Consider the following 21,748-nt stretch of genomic DNA (forward strand, 5'->3'; position numbering starts at 1 on the left):
TTGTGTGTCAGAAAATCCGATGGAAAATGTGTGATGGAGCCTACACACGGTCGGAATTTCCGACAACAAGGTCCTATCACACATTTTCCGTCGGAAAATCCGACCGTGTGTACGAGGCATAAGGGGTTTAATAGTATTGTGGTGTTGGCGGTGATGTTGGCGACATATGAGTTTCTCTATGTGGACGTGGGGAAGAATGGCCGGATGTCGGACGGTGGAGTCATCGCCCAGACTGAGTTCTACAGACGGCTCCAGAATGGTGGCTTGGGTTTGCCATCTGCTGAAGATAACGAGGAAGTACTCCCGTTTGTCTTTGTCGCTGATGAAGTGTTTGGGCTGGGTGATCACCTGATGCGGCCGTTCCCGATGAGGACCCTCACCCCGGACCAGAGGGTTTTTAACTACTGGCTGGCCAGAGGCAGAAGAGTGGTGGAGAACGCTTTCGGGATAATGGCCAGCCGGTACCGCCTATTCCTTACGGCAGTCAACATGGCGGAATATAAACTTAACCATATAATCCTTGCATGCTGCATTCTCCACAACTATTTAAGCAGAAATTCAATGAACTATGTGGCCTCAGTTGGGCCTGAGGTCGGACTTCAAGAAGAGACCCTGGGACGGCGCTTGAAGCTGGCCATCCTGGCTTGCCCCCCCAAAGCGTATATGGAGTACTTTGCGGGTAGGGGGGCCATTGATGTGCCAGAAAATGTTTAATAAACACTTTTAAATACATTTTTTAATTAACTGAAATAAGATTTCCTTTGATTTACTGCTTGTGTTTCTTTTAACTGTCTCCTAAGTTATCCAATGGGTTTTCTTTTTGGCTATTGTTTTCAATAGTGCAAACGTAATTTTTTTGATACATGAGGTGACAATCTCTTCTTCAGCAAACTATTATATTGTGGGTCTGCTACACACATACCTTGTTTTTGTTGTTAATGTATGTAATGCATTACTGATTAAAATATTCATCATTTTCAGCACTATGAATTAATTTTTGTGAGTCACGAAAATGGCCTGATTGTGGCAAATTAAAAAGCACTGTGGGAGTTATTTACTAAATGAAAATCCACTTTGCACTCCAAGTGCACTGCAAAAGTGTACTTAAAACCGCACTTGAAACTGCACTGAAAGTGCACTAAAAGTGCACTTGTAGTGAAAAGTGGATTTGCCTTCAGTAAATAATCCCCATTGCTATTGTGAACACCAACTTAGTCCAAAAACTGCTATTGAGCATTGAAAGAAGAAGCCACACATTGTTGAGTAGAAAACTTTTTACTCTGTACACATTCACATGTGCGTTAGAAAAGGGTTTTTGAACAAACCAAGATATTTTTGTAAGAACATTTTTGGTTTTGACAGTACAAATAGCCTTTTTGGTGTTAAACAGGCATGTTTAAAACCATAAAACAATACACAACTCAGGAACTTACAAAGTTCAACTTTGATAAAGTGAAGGCAATATCAGACATTAGTATGTCCAAACTGTGTTGATTTTGCCTTCATCAGATAGGCCAAATTTTGAAGATGCACAAAAATTGAGAGTCAAATTGGGATTTCCCTCCTTATCCCACGCCTAATGTCAACATGTGCTAGCTCCCATCATGGGGGATCAATCGATGTGTTTTGGGGATACAACCCCTTTCTTTCACCTACTTTAGTTGCGAGGAAGGGTTTGCACCCACAAAACATGTATATTGATATCCCGTGACGGCAGATAGCACATGTTGACACACTGTGTGCATCTTCAAAATTTGGCTTTCAATATACTTCAAAAAAATTCTAAAATCTTCAAACTATAAACAAATTGAAGACTTTTGCTGTTTTCAATTCTGCCTAAAACATCAATGATGTTTTTGAGTCTTTTTTCAACATCATTGATGTCTTCCTGTAAATCACGATTGCACGCCATGATCTCCCCGATGAGGATCTGTGCACTTGCACTTGTGAAATTCGTTTCTTCTTCCACGATATCCACATCACCTAAAATTAAAAAACACGCCATGTATTAAAAATATGCAGGCATACATCTATTACCTGAAGCTGTGGTCTCAGACACTCACCTGTTGGGGTCACTATTTTGCCCACTCATAAACCTCTCCTTCCTCCACATCCTCTGGTTGCGGTGTTGGTATTTCCCCTTCTTTATGAGGTTGGGGGTCCCTGGTGTCCTCAGATGTCCCGAGTCTTTTCTCCCCTATGTGAATAAAAAAAAAGTAAACTTAGCACACAGATATTTGAGGCCAGAAATAGTGTTCAGAAAAATTGCTTGGAAGTGTCATACAATTGTCTTTTTGGGCAGAGTTCAAAGCTGAAGACATTTTTTCCTCCTTTCTTTAGCTGGAATACTTACACTTTTTGTACAATTTTTACACATGGAGAGACCCCTAGTATCCACTGGAGCACCTGTGTGGGACACCCTATAAAGGGTGTTCTGGTGTCCCACACTAGTGCTCCTGCATCCAGATGTGTAAACAGCTGCTGAGTGTCCTCTCCTTACACTGAATCAAGTTTACATTTCATTCTAGTTACAAACCCATCTAGAGGATAATGTACTAAACTTCTTTTAATACAAATAGGCCTGAACAAATGTCGTTAACCTGTATCTGCCAAAAACATTGTAATAGTGAGCGAACAAACGATGTTTACTACGAAAGATTACTGTGCTCACGAACCAGAAAGTTGCCATTTTAAACTGTACAACAGTAAAGAAAAACACACGGAGCAGCATGCAAGTAATAATAATAAAAGAAACACAGGACAAATACTTACTTTTTAGAAGCAGTTTCCTGATCCTTCTGTACTGATCATGCTCCCTCAATTTCAGGTCTGACCAGCGTTTCCTCAATTGATCCTTGGATCGTCGTACCCCAAAATTCCTGTGTAGACTTCTCACAACTTTAGCCATGATCTTGGCCTTTCTCACATTTGGGTAAGGTCCATATTTCCCATCATAGTCGGCCCTCTTCAAGATGTCCACCATCTCCACCATCTCTACAAAAGACATATTTGAGGCCTTAAATCTCCTCCGGGATCGGGACGTTCGTGGCTCCGGCCTTTCGTCGTTGCTGCTGCTGCTGTCTGCATGCACTTGTTCTTTCTATGCCATGTGCTCTCCCACTGCACCGAAAGAGAAGGGGCAGGGAATATACTAGATAGAAGGTCAGTTTCACGCATGTGCAGTGTATAAAAAGCGGAACATGTCATACGTACGATCTGGTCTGGCAAAAGATGCAGGCTGTTGTATGACCACAGGCTGGGGACATATATGTCATCTGCTGCTGTTCATGAGCTCTTGGAGTCATGGACCGGATTGTGCTCACTATTATATGGACTCCTCAGGCCACCAATTTTGCCTGTAAAATAGTTGGTGTGTGCCATGGGGTACAAAGGCTTCTCCAATTTAATCACTTTAAAAATAAATACAAAACATTATTGTGGAGATCTGACGAAAAAAATTACTAATATTATTCAGGAGATCACGAGAAATAATAAAGAAATCAGTTTTTCAGAACTGTGTGTAAATATTAGCAGCAAAACAACTTCATTATTCTAGCATTATAAAGAAGAAGAGAATGCTCTGCATTAACCACTTGAGATCCGCACTATAGCGGAATGATGGCTACAGCACGGACCTGCTTTGCCAGGACTACGTCCATTGACGTCGTCCCATGCACGAGCGGCCTGCGCGCCCCCTGCAGGGCGGCGCTCTGTGATCAGCGAGTCTATGAGACTCTCCTGATCACAGATCGGAGTAAGGGGTCAATCCCGACCCCTTACTACATGATCAGCTGTCAGCCAATGACAGCTGATAATGTGATGTCAACAGAGCCGGTAATTGGCTATTCCTTCTCCTTGTGCTGACAGCCGATCACCGGTGGCCGTGAGAGGGACATCAGTCCCGATCACGGCAAGCTGCTAAAGATCCTCAGTGCCCACCTGTGCCCCCTGCCAGTGCCACCTAGCAATAGGCAGCAGTGCCGCCTACCAGTGCCCACCAGTGCCACCCATCAGTGCCCACAGTGCCACCCATCAGTGCTCACAGTGCCACCCATCAGTGCCCACAGTGCCACCTATCAGTGTCCACAATCAGTGCCTCAACAACAGTGCTGCACATCAGTGCCACCTATCAGTGCCCATCAGTGTCACCTACCAGTGCCCATCAGTGCCGCCCATCAGTGCCGCCCATCAGTGCCCATCAGTGCCACCCATCAGTGGCCACCTATCAGTGCCCATCAGTGCCACCCATCTGTGCCACCCTTCAGTGCCCATCAGTAGCCATCAGTGCCGCCTTATCTGTGCCCATCAGTACCACCTTATCTGTCCCCATCAGTGCCGCCTTATCTGTGCCCATCAGTGCCGCCTTAACTGTGCCTATCAGTGCCACCTTAACTGTGCCTATCCGTGCCCATAAGTGCAGCCTATCAGTGCCCACCAGTGCCGCCTCATCAGCGCATATCAATGAAGGAGAAAAATTACCTGTTTGCAAAACTTTATAACAAACTATGAAACATGATTTTTTTTTTTTCAAAATTTTCCATCTTTTTTTGTTTGTTTAGCAAAAAATAAAAATCCTAGCTGTGATTAAATGCCACCAAAAGAAAGCTCTATTTGTGGGATAAAAATTATAAAAATTTCATTTGGGTACATTGTTGTATGATAGCGCAATTGTCATTCAAAGTGCATCAGCGCTGAAAGCTGAAAATTGGTCTGGGCAGGAGGGGGGGTTAAGTGCCCAGTAAGCAAGTGGTTAAAAGATTTTAAAATTTGCAGTGTGACAAATGTGCTATCTCCATTACGAACGCTAGTTTTACCAGAATAAGCGCTTCCATCTTGTACTTGATTCAGAGCATGCGTGTAATTTTGTGCGTCGGAATTGTCTACACACGCTCGGAATTTAGGAGAACGGATTGTGTTGTCAGAAAATTTGAGATCCAGATCTCAAATTTTGTTTGCCGAAAATTCAGATGGAAAATGTCCGATGGAGCCTACACACGGTAGGAATTTCCGACAACAAGCTCCCATCGAACATTTGTTGTCGGAAATTCCGACCGTGTATACGTGGCATAAGAGTGCACAGTGTTTTGGGTGTTCTCTACTTTGGTTGTATAATTTTACATTCCTGCACCGTAGATATTTGCAATTTTGTAAATTCTAGAAGGGTGAATATGGTATTCATATACAAGATACCACTTGCTCGGTGATTTGTAGGGGGTCTTTAAACATTTGTGACATGTTTTAGAAGGATAACTATTCAGTTGGTGAGATCTTATGACACTGGAGAAGTACCTAAGTGAGGACTTGGTCCCATTTAGTTCAATCTGAGACTTGGCTCTCAATGATGGGCTATTGGACGTAGAATCTGATGAAGAATGATATTCATTTTTGGAATTTTTGCAGTTGGGAACTTCTTTATTTGCTTATTAGGAGGAGAAAGATCATTTTTTTTATCAGAAACAGGGATTAAAAACTAAAAGGATAAATTGCTTCCATTTGGTGAGATTGTTAAATATTCCAACAATTACAGGAACAATTGAATAATAAAGCGTTTTTTTTTCTCCTTTTTTTATATTATTATTTTCAGCATTTCAGAAAATTCCAAACATTATCTTGAAACATATACAATGCAATTTATCTTATTAGCTCCCGTCCTCTCCCCTCCGATAGCAAAGTAGAGGGAGGAGGGCGGGGTAACACAAAAATAAAAAAAAAACATAGAAGAACGAACAAAAGAAAAAAAAAAACAAGGAAAGAGAAATAAGGGGGAGGTTAGAGGAGAACCTATGACAAGAATAGATATAAAACTGTCGGGAGGGTGCAAAAACAATCAGATTAATCAATAATAATTAATAAATCATATTCTGACTATCAGAGTCTGAAATTATTTCATAATATAACTTAGTTTTCTTAAATTCAAACCATTTTGCCCATGCCCAAGATATTTCCTGTTCAGCCCTTTATTTCTAGAGGTTATTTCTTCCATTAGGCGGAGCTCATCAACCCTTCGTAGCCACTGTGAACTAGTAGGTGTTAAACATTTTCCCCAATATAATGGAATCAAAGATTTAACAAATATTGGGTCATGGACATCTTGCATTGCTCTGTTTCATTCGTACAATGAATTAAAAATTTAATGGTTCAGGTTTAATTGCTCGGCCCAGTATCAGAAATATCACCTTCGCTGCTTCTTCCCAAAATGGGCAGATCTTAGGGCAAAACCACCATATATGCGCATGTGTAGCTCGCTCTCCACATTCCCTCAAACACAGGGGCGAGATCGAGTCAGACATTGCATGTAATTTTACTGGTGTATAATGCCATCGAGATAGGAGTTTTAAGTTTACCTCCGTCATTCTACTCGAGGTGGCGGACATATAAGAAAATTGTATAATCTTATCTTTTTGCTTATCTGTAAGTGTAATTTGTAAGTCTTTTATCCACCAGCCTATATAATCTGGGTACCCGGGGTATTGCAGGGTCATCAAAGCTTTGAAAAAAAAGAGAAATACAATGTTGTGGTTGGTCTTTATATTGCATAATTGTTTCAATAGGATTCAGTTCTTTTAACGAATGAATAGGTTGCGAGAGAATAATTTGAGACAGCTGTATGTATCTCCACTGGTCCATAAATGTTGGTTGATCTGCTCCACATAAGGATTGATTTAATTGATTTAATTTTTAAGTCTTATAGTGCATGGTGTAATAGCGGTGTTACCTCTGGGAACCATGATTCAAAGCCCTTATCAAGTGCTCCCGGCATAAAATATTCATATTTTAGCAAGGGAATTAGTGGGGAATTGTCTTCCCAACCATATCGAGTATGCAGGGAGTCCCATATTGCCAGGGTTGATTTAGTCAGGGGAGATATTGTGGACTCCAGCCCTCTTAAAGATCATGGAATCCATGGCACTGCTGATAAATCAGTATCTGTCAGTGCCATTTCAAGTTCCACCCAGAGTCTAGTCTTTTGAGCACATTTCCAGTCTTCCATACGGGCTAATGCAATTGCTTGATAATATAATATAAAATTTGGTAAAGCCAGTCCCCCTAGCTTTTAAAACAGTATAAAGGGAGGTCCATTTTATGTAAGTCTAGTTTAATTTTTTTAAGCAGGTCGAGATAATTATCTTAGAATAAATTGGTGAGGCTAGGTGTAAGATGGATACCTAAATACTTTAAGGTAGCTGACTGCCAAGTAAAAGGGAATGATGTTTTTAAAGTTTCAGCTTCATGAGTGGGTATTGATATATATATATAGCATTTCAGATTTAGTCATATTAATCTTAAAATTGGATATATTTTCAAATTCTCGCATTAACCCGATTAAATTTGGCAATGTAATATTTGCTTGCTGAACAGAAAATAAAACATCATCTTCATACGAAGCTAACTTATGCTCCTTTCCCTTCACTTTTACACTGTGTATGTTCGGATTTATTCTTATGCCCCGTACACACGGTCGGATTTTCCGACGGAAAATGTGTTATAGGACCTTGTTGTCGGAAATTCCGACCGTGTGTAGGCTCCATCACACATTTTCCATCGGATTTTCCGACACACAAAGTTTGAGAACAGGCTATAAAATTTTCCGACAACAAAATCCGTTGTCGAATTTCCGATCGTGTGTACACAAATCCGACGCACAAAGTGCCACGCATGCTCAGAATAAATAAAGAGATGAAAGCTATTGGCTACTGCCCCGTTTATAGTCCCGACGTACGTGTTTTACGTCACCACGTTCAGAATGGTCGGATTTTCCGACAACTTTGTGTGACCGTGTGTATGCAAGACAAGTTTGAGCCCAAATCCGTCGGAAAAAATTCTAGGATTTTGTTGTCGGAATGTCCGATTAATGTCCGACCGTGTGTACGGGGCATAACAGTTTATAGAAAGGGTTCTAAGTAAATAGAAAATAGAATGGGTGGTAATGGACAGCCCTGACGTGTACCATTTTTAAGAGTTAATGCATCACTTAACATGCCATTAATTCTTATTCGTGCAGTTGGTTGTACATATAAAGATGCAATTTGGTGAAACATTCTTGGGCCTATGAATAATAAATAAATGGAACTGGCGCCAATAATGAAACAAAAAGGAAAGAAGGGTTGCTGCACCTGAAATTAGTGAAGACTAATGAAGAATGAATGCTGTGATACAGGGCGCTCTCAATACAATCATTAAAAATGCAAAAAGTGATTTATACAAATAGTATGTATACATTCAAAACTGTGTATAAACGTGTATTAGTGAACGGCTTCACTTTATACATGTGCACAAATATTTCAGAAAAAATTAATTAATATATTTATGATTGCTCAAACAAATATATCATAAAAAGTTCAAAGCAGCTCCAAAATTCTTCAAAACAGCTCCAAAATTCTTTCTAAACGATTCCACTCCAACACCATGTGAGAAATAAAATCTGTGTTCCAGATAATATTCGTGACTTTTCACCCAAAGTGACAACAAATTGTGCTCACCAGATGGCCCTGGTCAGCAAGTGACCATAAGACATGATGTACCTCCTCCAATCCTGGAAACCATTCAACGATCTTTTTCCAATCAATCGTTCGATTTTCAGATGTCGGAGATTGGAGTGGAGTATAGATAACAACGATTTGATCTGGCTGTTCCCGGGCTCATTCGACAAAGTTCATAATACATGTGAACGATTGATTGGAAAAAGATCGTTGAATGGTTTCCAGGATTCAAGGAGGTACTTCATGTCTTATGGTCACTTGCTGGCCAGGGCCATCTGGTGAGCGCAATTTGTTGTCACTTCGGGTGAAAAGTCACAAAATTTTATCTGGAACATGGATTTTATTTCTCACATGGTGTTTAAGTGGAATCATTTAGAAAGAATTTTGGAGCTCTTTTGAACTTTTCATGAAATAGTTGTTTGAGCAATCATAAATAAAATAATTAATTTTTTCTGAAATATTTGTGCACATGTATAAAGTGAAGCCATTCACTAATACACGTTTATACACAGTTTTGAATGTATACATACTATTTGTATAAATCACTTTTTGCATTTTTAATGATTGTATCGGGAGCGTCCTTTATCACAGCATTCATTCTTGGGCCTATACTGAGAGATTTCAATGTCAGAATCAAATATTCCCAGTTCAACCTTTTTCGGCGTCAGTTGAAAGTAACAGGGTGGTCTGGGAACTATTCCCGACATAGGAAAAGTATAGACAAGGATTGTAAGGAATTGTCCCTAGCTTCACGACCTGAAACAAAACCTGTCTGGTCTAACCCTATCCATTGTGGGATCAAAGGGAGTAATCTAGTGGCTTACACCTTTGCATATAGTTTTATGTCTACATTCAGTAATGATATTGGACTATAGTTTCCACAACTTGATGAATCTTTACTCTGCTTGAGAATTACAGTTATATATGCAGAAAATGACTCCAGTCAAAAGCCCTCCGATCCCACAATGGAGTTGGCATAAAAAGTCAAATGTGGGACAAGAATCTCCCTAAATTTCTTGTAATAAGAAATTGTGTACCCATCTGGGCCTGGTGCTTTACCTGTCGGTGTTGACTTTAAGGCTGCATAGAACTCCTCAACCGTAAATTCAGATTCTAACTTTTGAAGGCGTTCTTTAGAGAGTTTAGGTAACTTTGCTTGTTGTAGATAGTGTAGAATTTTTTTATGTCTTTCCTCTGTTAATTTTTGATTTAATTTACCTCTCACATTGTACAAGTCTGCGTAAAAATCACGAACAGTCTGTGCAATGTCAGTAGCAGTGTGGACGAACTTCCCGCAGTGAGATTTAATTGTAGAAATAAAAGTGGCTGTCTTTTTTTACTGCAGTGATCGTGCCAACATTTTACTTGGTTTGTCTCCCCACTCATACCATCTCTGTGAAACCAAACTGGGAGCGCCTTTTAAAATCCATTTCGAGCAGAAGTTTTAACTCTTCACGTTTCTTTGTAAGATCTACCAGGGCGGCCCGCTGAAGTGAGAGTTTGTTTCCTCTTTAAATCAGCAACCTGTTGTAAAAGCTCTGTCATTTTTTGATGTTGTTGTTTTTTCTTCCTTGCACCTAATTCTATCAACTTCCCCCTTATATATGCCTTATTGACCTCCCACAGAGAAGCAGGACAAAGCATCTGAGAGGTCTGTGTAATCCATCATTTCAGAGAAAAGAAGGTCATTCAATTTTCAGCTAGATTTTTGTTTAGCCTGGCCAGGAAATTTCAAACTAATTGACACAAGAGCATTGTCCAAAATAGTACTAGCCCCAATATTAGCTGACTTTATCCAAGGGAGATGGTAATGATCTATAAAAATATTATCTATTCTAGACTAAGAATTATGAGTTTTAGAGTAATAGGAATAGTCACGTTTCATGGGATTTAAGATTCTCCAAACGTCAACTAATTGATATTTATATAAATTTTTTTTCACCTGGGAGAGAAATTTACATGAAATGTTTGAAGGACTTCTAGTTGTGTCCATCAAAGGGTCCAAGGGCATTTTAATATCGCCTCCTAATATAATAGCTCCCCTGGCAAAGTCTTTCAGTCTAGACAGTATACGGATGGAAAAGGTTGATTGTTTAATATTCGGGCAGTATATTATTAGCTAAAGTCAATGGTATGTCACCCATCGTGCCCCTGAGAAATAGTTATCTACCATGGTCATCTGTCATTGTTTGTTCCACTAGAAAAGAGGTATTCTTATGGAAACCAATGGCCACTCCTTTCACTTTATTAGTGTCTGATAAACTATAGTACCAAATAGAGTATTGTAAAGATTTTATACAAACGGATGTACAATGCGTTAAATGGGTTTCTTGTAGAAATATAATAGAACTGGAAATGCCCAGTTCTATTATATTTCTACAAGAAACCCATTTAATGCATTGTACATGTGTTCGTATAAAATCTTTACAGTACTCTATTTGGTACTATAGTTTATCAGACATGAATAAAGTGAAAGGAGTCTCCATTGGTTTCCATAAGAATACCTCTTTTCTAGTAGCTCCATTGCAACATAGTAGCTCCATGGCAACATTTCCTGGTCGTATCCTATACGTTCTGTCAGAACAGATAGTATTAGTCTCAGGCCGACCCTGTATAGGATTTAATATTTTCTGAACTGCGTTTTGTAAGTCCTCGTTTTTAACCATCTCGGGTATTCCCCATAGGCAGAGGTTATTCCTCCTATTCCTGTTTTCCAAGTCTTCCATCTTATATAATGCTGCTCTTTGGGCTATAGTTAACTTTGCAACCTTTTCTTGAAGGTCTTTAATCACTTCTTCCTGTTCATCCTTCCGCTGTTAAATTATCTTCCACACATGAGAGTAGATGGTTGAGGTCAGTACGCACTGCAGTCATCTCTTTCTTAATTGGTTTTTCAAAATTTTTAAACATCCCTGGCAGCTCTTGCTTTAGACTCTGCATAGCTAATAATATTTCAGGGTTCTGATCTTCAGGGCCGTCTGAACCTGAAAGAGATGCCATAGAGCTATGCGGGAGGGAGCAGCATGTGTGGATGATGATCAGCTAAACCCTTGTGGTGAATAGGCACCTCAGGAGCCCGATCTGCTCCTTCTGTCTGACCTTTCTGTGAGTTTATCAAGTGCTCTGTCTCCTGTCAGATATTTATTAATTGGGCCTGAATGCTCGGCTTGTTTTTGTTGTTTGTTTTGAGGCTAGCCGGCCTTTTGCGTGTTCCTTTAAGTGTTTACTTGGTTTTGGTGCCTGCGCGTTGGAACGTGATGTTGTTGAGCGAGTCGTCATGTTTTCCTCCCGATATTAACAGATAATAGCAGTCAATAGCAAAGAGAGCAATATAGAGGGTTACTCTGAATATAACACATAGGTTGTCACCAAGTATAACTCGTAAAGTGGAACTATTATGTGTCTTTTGCTGTCACTCAAAGTTGGATTGTACCAGATATAGCACAAATAACAGTACTTGATATGGAAAAATAATGAAAAAAATAATAGTGCTAGATGTAACACGGGTGGTGGCATTAAGTATAGAGCCAGGAAAAACTAAACACAGCGATATAAATTGAAGGTAGCATCAATCTAGCACAGGTGTTGATGAGCAGTGTATCACTGAATCACTGTGCAGAGTTTAGCACAAAGTATAGCACTGAATTTAATACAGCACAGAATTTAGCACTCAGTTTAACTGAGTGTTTAGCATTGAATATAACACAGCACAGAGATTAGCATAGAGATCAGTACTTGGCACAACACAGCATAGAGTTTAACACAGGTCCCAGCACTGGGTATAGCACAAGGTGTAGCACAGTGCAGAGTCCAGCACAGAGTTTTTACACTGAATATAGCACAGGATATAGCAAATATATAGTTCAAAGCATAGTGTAGGTGTAGCTTAGTTGTAGCAGATACTACACAGTTGTTGAATTTTTTGCTAATGGCAAAAAAAAAAAATAGAAGCAGCACAAAAATAAAAGCACAGACAAAAAAGGGTGGGGGGATCAGAGTCTCTCAGTTTATAGGGCTTTATAGGGCTATTGTATAGCAGTATTGTTTAACAGTCTATCACCACAGTATTACCGCAGCATATAGCAGTATAACATTTCACTTCTTGTTGTGTATTATCGCCTACTAGGTCACTGCCTATTAAACCTATTGAGCCCAGTTCATGCTGTCTCTGGCTGTTTAGCCTTTTTTGCTCACTCAGTCCTGCCAGCGTCATCAAGTGTTCACGGTCAGTTCAGCCTGTTCCATCCAAACTGGGCTTAGGCTGGATCCAGAAGGTCTCTGCTTTATAAAAGTTTGTTCACTCTGGACTTTGTCCTCTTTTTTTGCTTTTTTTCTGCCTCTCTCCTCCTTGTCTACTCCTACTCCATACTCCTACTCCTACTCTGGCACAGCTCAGGTAGGTTCAGTTAGTCCCGGCTCCAAAAGGTCCGGCGGTCCCAGCTGCAGTTGACAGCGCCTGCAGGAACACTGATCCCTTCTCTCTCTCACCTCTCTCCACCTGGCTCTTAGAACCAAACAGCTAGTAAACAGCCAGCAGCGGAGCATGAGACACGTGAATGTAGAGGGTATATCAGGTATAGGTCAATCCCTCTCAGAATCCATTCTGCAACCGGAAGGTTGCGGAATGGAATCCTAGGAAGGCTAAAGGTTATCTTCACTTTTTGATGCTGTTTATACACAGATTTGAGGTGAGAGTTCTGTGAGCTCATTTGTTACCGGATGTAGTAACATTGGAGACGCCTTAAATTTGAATCAACATATGGACTTGAATTATCTTATTCCAGTTTTCTACTAGTTTTTGAGACTTTCCTTATTTATACTATCAGCCATAGCCTATGTCTGAGTGTTAATACATTACTACGCGAGATCACTTATTTTACTTATTTTTGGTTTAGTGTATTGTGAACACGATTAGGTTTTGCAGCTGGTTTTGATTCACTTTTATCACTATTTATTGCTTGTGTTTCATTTGTGTTTTTTGGTACACTATTCTTTTTAGTAGTGCGAAGGCCACTTTTACTTAATCTCCTGCAATCAGGCATCACCTGAGACTGATTGCAGGAGGTGTGTATATATACCCGGCAGATGCCTGCATTCATCGCCCTGTTATTCTATCCATGGACCCTGTGTTCCTGTGTTCCTGAACCCTGCATCCGTTCCTGGACCCCTGCACTGCAGCCTGATCCCTTCACACCTGCTCTCTCCGTCTCCTGTTACGCTTTTCCTGCCCTGTATTGCTCCCAACTCCCACTGCTTGATCTCCTGTGTATGACTCTGGCTCGGCTACGATTATGAATTTGGTATTCCCTATCTGCTGTAAATACTTAGTTTAGACAGTTGTTCTTTGTGGTCACTATTTGGTTATTTGATTTGTTTTACACAGTTTGGTATGCTGGAGGTGCGTTTATATCTTTGTTGTTCGCTTATCTTTTAAATAAATTATAATATTTTACACTACTTGTGTCTGGCATTCTCTGGCAGTCCACACATTTCTGGTCCCCCCTAGTTCCTGACATAATACCAGGGCCAGTCCTGACCAGAAGTGGCTGCACAGGGAAGCCATCTTGGCTCTGCTGTTTGTGTCAAGATGCATCGGGAGGAGGTTGTATACTTTTCTTTGCTGGTGACTGAGGAAAAAGAATATTGCCACCAGATATTGAAGGAATGGGCCAGTGATCATCTGTTAGAATGCATTAGTCTTGCTCACTCCCTAGTTGATCAGGGCCGTATGCTGTTTGGGGATGTTCAGCCTCTGATTCAGGTGTGTGCAGAGCTAGCCTTGTCCAGTACTCCAAAAGAACGTGATGATCCCCCCCCCTCTTCAGTTTTGATCAGGTTGAGTCTCTGGTGTGGTTATTTGAGGATGACCCGGTTTCTTTCTTTGAGCACTATTCCTCATGTTCTCAGCAGGTGTTATCAGAGTGTATTATTGCAGTGCAGTCCCTGTTTAGACAGGTAGTATGTAAGCCGAATTTTGTTCAACCTTTACTACAGGCATGGTCAGATCAATTACGCTTAGCCTCAGTTGGATTGCAACAGCCCATTCCTGCTGCCAGAGACCTGCCTGCTCAGTGGTCTCTTTCTCCATCAACCATGGCAATCACAGTCACAGCCCAATATACTCTGTTACCAACTAAATATCAGTATCCTGTTTCCACTTTGTCAAGTATCAGGTGTGACCAGAGCTGTGTGGACAGCAACAGAGGAACAAACGCAGGTAAGGTGAAAATATATGATTTATTAAAGATAAGTGAATAAATATAAATACAACCACCTCCAATATCACTCAGTGCACAACAACCAATACCAAACAGAAACCCTCAAATAATAATAGTAACAGACAAATATATACAAGTAATGGGGAATACCAGAATCATAAACAGGGCCAGGCCAGGGTCCTCAACGGGAAGTCAGCAGCTGGGGAAAGGGAAACCAAACAGGACAAGGAGAGAATTGGTGGATCACAGGAGGGACGGGTACAGGTACAAGGCTCAGGGTACAGGTAACAGACAGGAACAGGGTCAGGATCAGGTACAAGTACAGAGCTTATCAGGTTCAGGATCAGGGCACAAGGAAAGATACCAAGGCAAGGCATGGCATAAGTGTGTCTGCCGGGTATTTATACACATCTCAATCAGACTCAGGTGATGCCCGATCGCAGAAGATGATGTCAGCCCCACACTGCCGAGAACCACCCGCTGGTGGACGCCAGTACTGCGGCCCGAAGATCACATAATACTACCAACAGGGGAAAGCTCCCCTGGCAGTTCCAGACTGCCAGGAGACACCTGCTGGTGGACCACAGTACGGCACGCCAAATATCAGGCAGTGTCATCAGCGGATGGAACCTTCCCTAACAGTACCCCCCCCTCAAAGGAGCGGCCTCCGGACGCTCCAACTAGCTGCTGCTGGGACAAGTCCATGGCATCAAGCTGGGCAGCGGGCAGAGTCACACTAAGCTGGGTATGAAGACAGTCCAAAGTATCAAACCAGGCGACGGGCAGCTCAAGCTGGGCAGCAGGCGTAGACATAACAAGCTCAGCAACAGGCACATAAAGTTGGGCAGCGGGCACATCAAGTTGGGCAGCGGGCAGGGGCACATCATGCTGGGCAGCAGGCACATCACGCTGGGCAGCAGGCACATCACGCTGGGCAGCAGGCTCCGGGTCATTGAGCTGGGCAGCAGGCTCTGGGTCATTGAGCTGGGTAGCAGGCTCCGGGTCATTGGGCTGGGCAGCAGGCACTGGGACATCAGGCTGGTTAACAGGCACTGGCTCAGCAAGCTGAGTAATGGGCCCCGGATCAGCAAGCGCTGCCACCGAAAGTCGGGTGATGGCACTGGCATGACAGGCTGAGACACGGGCACCAAAACTTCAGGCTGAGGCTGGGACATTGGATCTTCAGGCTGGGACACAGGCACCGGAACTTCAAGCAGGGGCACAGGCACCAGAACTTCAAGCGGGGACACAGGCACCGGAACTTCAAGCGGGGACACAGGCACCGGAAATTCAAGTGGGGACACAGGCACCGGAACTTCAGACAGGAACATGTGCACCAGGATGTCAGACTGGACAGCAGGCACTGGGGTGTCAGACTGGAAGGCAGGCACCAGGACATCAGACTGGAAGGCAGGCACCAAGACATCAGACTGGAAGGCGGGCACCGAGTCATCAGACTGGTAGGCGGGCACCGAGTCATCAGACTGGAAGGCAGGCACCAGGACATCAGACTGGAAGGAAGGCACCAAGACATCAGACTGGAAGGCAGGCACGAGACATCAGACTGGAAGGCAGGCACGAGACATCAGACTGGAAGGCGGGCACCGAGACATTAGACTGGAAGGCGGGCACCGAGACATCAGACTGGAAGGCGGGCACCGAGACATCAGACTGGAAGGCAGGCACCGAGACATCAGACTGGAAGGCGGGCACCGAGACACCAGACTCGAAGGTGGGCACCGAGATTTCAGACTGGAAGGCGGGCACCAGGACATCAGACTGGAAGGCAGGCACCGGGACATCAGACTGAAAGGCAGGCACTGGGACATCAGACTGGAAGGCAGGTACCGGGACATCAGACTGGAAAGCGGGCTCTGGAACATCAGGCTGGAGTGGATTAGCTGGTGTGGAGGCAGGTTGGGTTACTGGCAGGATCAAATGGGTAGGAAAGAACTTCCGTCTCTTTTTAGGTCTAGCTACTGAAGTCCTATAGGTAACTGCAGGACTGTAGGTAGGGGATGAAGCAGACTGGAAAGGAGGGTTGGAATATGGCAGGGAAGAGGTAACAGTAGCTGGGGGTAAGTTCTTGAGAGATTGTAGGCAGCGGGAAAGAGGCAGGTGGATTAAAGGCAGGATAGGTGCAGCAGGAAGAAACAGGGTATTGATATTTGGTGGGGAGTAGAGTATATTGAGCTGAAACTGAGGTTGCCATGGGTGATGGAGGAAAAGACTCTTGGGCAGGCAGGTGTCTGGTAGCAGATATGGTTTGTTGTGGGCTGGCTGTGGTTGATTGCAAGATATTAGACCATGCTTGGAGCACTGGTTGGACAAACTGCAGTTTACATTCTGCCTGTCTGACAAGGGACTGTACCGAATCAACACACTCTTTTATCACATGTTTGGAACAAGCTAGGTAATGTTCAAAAAAGCAAGCGGAGTCATCTTCCAAAAGCCATACTAAAGATACGACCTGATTAACACTAAAAGGTGGAGAAAAGTCATTACGGCCTTTGGGAATACTGGGCAGGGCCAGCTCTGTACATATTTGAATTAAAGGCTGCACATCCCCAAACAGCAAACAACCCTAATCCACTAGGGAGTGTGCTAAATGCATGATTTCAAACAGCTGGTCACTAGTCCACTCCTTCAATGTCTGGCAGAGATATTAACCACTCTCTGATGCCAGCAGAGCATAGTAACTAATAACATCTAAATTCATCTCACAGAAGTAAACAGAACCAGGCTAATTCCTCTGTTCAGCCACTTCTGGTCAAGGATGGGCCTTGGTATTCTGTCAAGTATCAGGTGTGACCAGAGCTGTGTGGACAGCAACAGAGGAACAAACGCAGGTAGGGTGAAAATATATGATTTATTAAAGATAAGTGAATAAATATAAATACAACCACCTCCAATAGCACAACAACCAATACCAAACAGAAACCCTCAAATAATAATAGTAACAGACCAATATATACAAGTAATGGGGAATACCAGAATCATAAACAGGGCCAGGCCAGGGTCCTCAACGGGAAGTCAGCAGCTAGGGAAAGGGAAAACAAACAGGACAAGGAGAGGATGGATGGATCACAGGAGGGACGGGTACAGGTACAAGGCTCAGGGTACAGGTAACAGACAGGAACAGGGTCAGGATCAGGTACAGGTACAGAGCTTCTTAGGTTCAGGATCAGGGCACAAGGAAAGATACCAAGGCAAGGCATAAGTGTGTCTGCCGGGTATTTATACACATCTCAATCAGACTCTGGTGATGCCCTATTGCAGGAGATGATGTCGGCCCCACACTGCCAAGAACCACCCGCTGGTGGACGCCAGTACTGCGGCCCAAAGATCACATAATACTACCAACAGGGGAAACAGCAGACTGCTAGGAGATACCTGCTGGTGGACCACAGTACTGCATGCCAAATATCAGGCAGTGTCATCAGCGGATGGAACCTTCCCTGACACACTTGCTGCACCTATCCTGCCTTTAACCCATCTGCCTCCTCTCTGCTGCCTACAACAATTCCACAAAGATCCCCCTTAGCAACTGCTCCCTCTTCTATACCGTACTCCAGCCCTTCTCTTCAACCAGCTGCACCCCCTACTTACAGCCCTGCAGTCACTTACAGAACTTACAGTTTCTTCTTGGCTAAACCAAAGAAGAAACTGAAGTTTTTTCCAACTCATACAATCTTGCCATTATCCCAGCCTGCCTCCATGCCTGCCTCAACGCCAGCCGATCTGCTCCAGCCTGCCTCCACGCCAGCCGATCCGCTCCAGCCTGCCTCCATGCCAGCCAATCCGCTGCAGCCTGCCTCCACACCAGCCGATCCACTCCAGCCTGCCTCCACACAAGCTGATCTGCTCCAGTCTGCTTCCACGCCAGCTGATCTGCTCCAGCCTGCCTCCACACCAGCTGATCTGCTCCAGTCTGCCTCCATGCTAGCCGATCTGCTCCAGTCTGCCTCCACGCCAGCTGATCTGCTCCAGTCTGCCTCCACGCCAGCCGATCTGCTCCAGTCGGCCTCCACGCCAGCTCATCTGCTCCAGTCTTTCTCCACGCCAGCCGATCTGCTCCAGTCTTTCTCCACGCCAGCCGATCTGCTCCAGTCTGCCTCCACGCCAGCTGATCTGCTCCAGTCTGCCTCCACGCCAGCCGATCCGCTCCAGTCTGCCTCCACGCCAGCCGATCCACTCCAGCCTGTCTCCATGATTGGCAATGGGGTTAGGCTAGCCTCTGATGGTCCTGAACCTGATGACCCACCTAACCCTGCCAACCTTCTGCCTTCTGTCTGGCCTGATGCTAATCCAGTATTTGCTGTTCAGCCTGATGCTCCGGTGCCCACGTTCCGGGGCCCACGGTCCAGCCTGACATTCCATCCGGGGCCCACGGTCCAGCCTTATGCTCCAGTGCCCGCGGTCCAGCCTGACGTTCCAGTGCCCATGGTCCAGCCTGAAGTTCAGGTGCTCGTTATTCAGCCTGCTGAGCCTGTGTCCGTTACCCAGGCTGCTGAGCCAGTGCCCGTCACCCAGCTTGCTAAGCCGCTGCCTGTTACCCAGTCTACTGGGCCAGTAGCGTTACCCAGCCTGCTGATACGATGCTTGCTAAATCGGTTCCTGATGCCCAGCTCACTGCTGCTGCTGCCCAGCCTGTTGCTCCAGTGCCTGCTGTTCAGCCTGTCGCTCCAGTGCCCGCTGCCTGGCCTGATGTTTCAGTGCTTGTTGTGCAGTCTGATGATCCAAAGCCCGATATCCAGCTTGATGTTCCAGTGCCCTCTGTCCGGCCTGACGTTCCAGTGCCCTCTGTCTGGCCTGATGTTCCAGTGCCCATTGCCTGGCCTGATGTTCCAGTGCCTGCTGTCCGATGATGATGATCCAGTTCCTGATGCCGGCCTGATGTTCCAGTGCCTGCTGTCCAGCCTGATGTTCCAGTGCCTGCTGTCCGGCCTGATGTTCCAGTGCCCGCTGTCCAGCCTGATGTTCCAGTGCCCGGTGTCCGGCCTGATGTTCCAGTGCCCACTGTTCGGCCTGATGTTCCAGTACCTTCTGATTGGCCTGATGTTCCAGTGCCTCTGCCTTCCATCCAGTCTGATGATCCAATGCCTGATGCCGAGCTTGATGTGCCTCTGTCCGCTGCCCAGCTTGACGTGCCTCTACCCGCTGCTCAGCTTGATGTGCCTCTACCCGCTGCTTAGCTTAATGTGCCTCTACCCGCTGCCCTTGATGTGGCTCTACCTGCTGCCAAGCTTGATGTGCCTCAATCCGCTGCCCAGCTTGATGTGCCTCTACCTAGTAATGACTAAGCGCACGTGAAGAGTGTGAAATGCGTCTACCCAGAATTCTGATGCCTGTAATTTTTGGGATGTCCAAATAAAGAGGATTTTGATCTACAGTGGTGTGCGGCCATTTCTTCTAATTTAATTGTGTGCAGAGGTGAGGCGAGGCGAGCACCTGCTGGATTATTAGGCTTCCTCACCTGGATCGGCGGGTTTCCTTTTTTCCATTGCCTCTACCCGCTGGGAGCTTGATGTGCCTCCGCCTGCTGCCTAGTTTGATGTGTCTCTGCCCGCTGCTCAGCTTGATATGCCTGTGTTCCAGCCCGCCTCTGATGATCCTTTAACCAAGGAGCGGCTTGATGTCATGAACTTTTTGCAGCTATGACTAGTTGGAGCATCCGGAGGTCACTCCTTCAAGGGGGGGGGGGGGTACTGTCAGGAAAGGTTTCATCTGCTGGTGGCACTTATCGCCCTGGTATTCTATCCATGTGCCCTGGCATGTGTTTGCTAAATCCTGTACCCTGTGTTCCTGAACCCTGCATCCGTTCCTGGACCCCTGCCCTGCAGCCTGATCCCATCCCACCTGCTCTCTCCATCTCCTGTTACCCTTTTCCCACCCTGTCTTGCTCCCAACTCCCGATGCTTGATCTACTGTGTATGACCCTGGCTCGGCTACGATAACGATTTTGGTATTCCCTATCTGCTGTATATACTTAGTTTAGACAGTTGTTCTTTGTGGGTCACTATTTAGTTATTAGATTTGTTTTACACAGTTTGGTATGTTGGAGGTGCGTTTATATCTTTTGTTGTTCACTTATCTTTTAAATAAATTACATTATTTTACATTACTTGTGTCTGGCATTCTCTGGCAGTCCACACATTTCTGCCCCCCCCCCCCCTCAGTTCCATGAGCTGTATTACCACCATTCGTTTTAGGATCTGATGCCAAGGGACACTAGGGGTGCGCCAGAACAGTGCAATAGCCCAGTGAACCGCACTAATCAAGGTGTGAGACAATTTTTGTTCTGGAGGGGACACGTCAGGTAGGTCAGCAAAAAAAAAGACACATTCGATGTGTCAGAGTCATTTGTATGTCCGTGATCAGGGCAACCTTGGAAGAGACTCTCTGCCAGATTGATCTGATCGCCCCATAGCTCCAAAAAATAAGAAAAAGGCCTAGTGCGCAAATCACAGCGTAACCCTTCAGGATTTTGAGGGTTTTACAGTTTACTAATTTTTAAATACTTCCTGGTCTGTCCTCACAATAAGGAGGGTTTATGCTGTGCCTTGCGCACTAGGCCTTTTTCTTGTTTGTCTGTTGGATTGGCCAGACCGGGTCATACTTATGCCCCGTACACACGGTCGGATTTTCCGACGAAAAATGTGTGATAGGACCTTGTTGTCGGAAATTCCGACCGTGTGTAGGCTCCATCACACATTTTCCATCGGATTTTCCGACACACAAAGTTTGAGAGCAGGATATAAAATTTTCCAACAACAAAATCCGTTGTCGGAAATTCCGGTCGTGTGTACACAAATCCGACGGACAAAGTGCCACGCATGCTCAGAATAAATAAAGAGATGAAAGCTATTGGCCACTGCCCCGTTTATAGTCCCGACGTACGTGTTTTACGTCACCGCGTTTAGAACGATCGGATTTTCCAACAACTTTGTGTGACCGTGTGTATGCAAGACAAGTTTGAGCCAACATCCGTCAGAAAAAATCCTAGGATTTTGTTGTTGGAATGTCCGAACAAAGTCTGACCGTGTGTAC

The 21,748-nt window shown here is 44.4% G+C and overlaps 1 protein-coding gene across 3 annotated transcripts in view; it reads left to right on the top strand.

Moving 5' to 3' along the window:
• Window positions 1–21,748, top strand: part of GGT5 (gamma-glutamyltransferase 5) — a 173,920-nt gene that overhangs the window by 16,627 nt on the left and 135,545 nt on the right. The gene's annotated exons all lie outside the window — the stretch shown is intronic.

This window comes from Aquarana catesbeiana, linkage group LG01, assembly GCF_042186555.1.
Source record: "Aquarana catesbeiana isolate 2022-GZ linkage group LG01, ASM4218655v1, whole genome shotgun sequence".
In the NCBI taxonomy this organism is placed as follows: domain Eukaryota; kingdom Metazoa; phylum Chordata; class Amphibia; order Anura; family Ranidae; genus Aquarana; species Aquarana catesbeiana.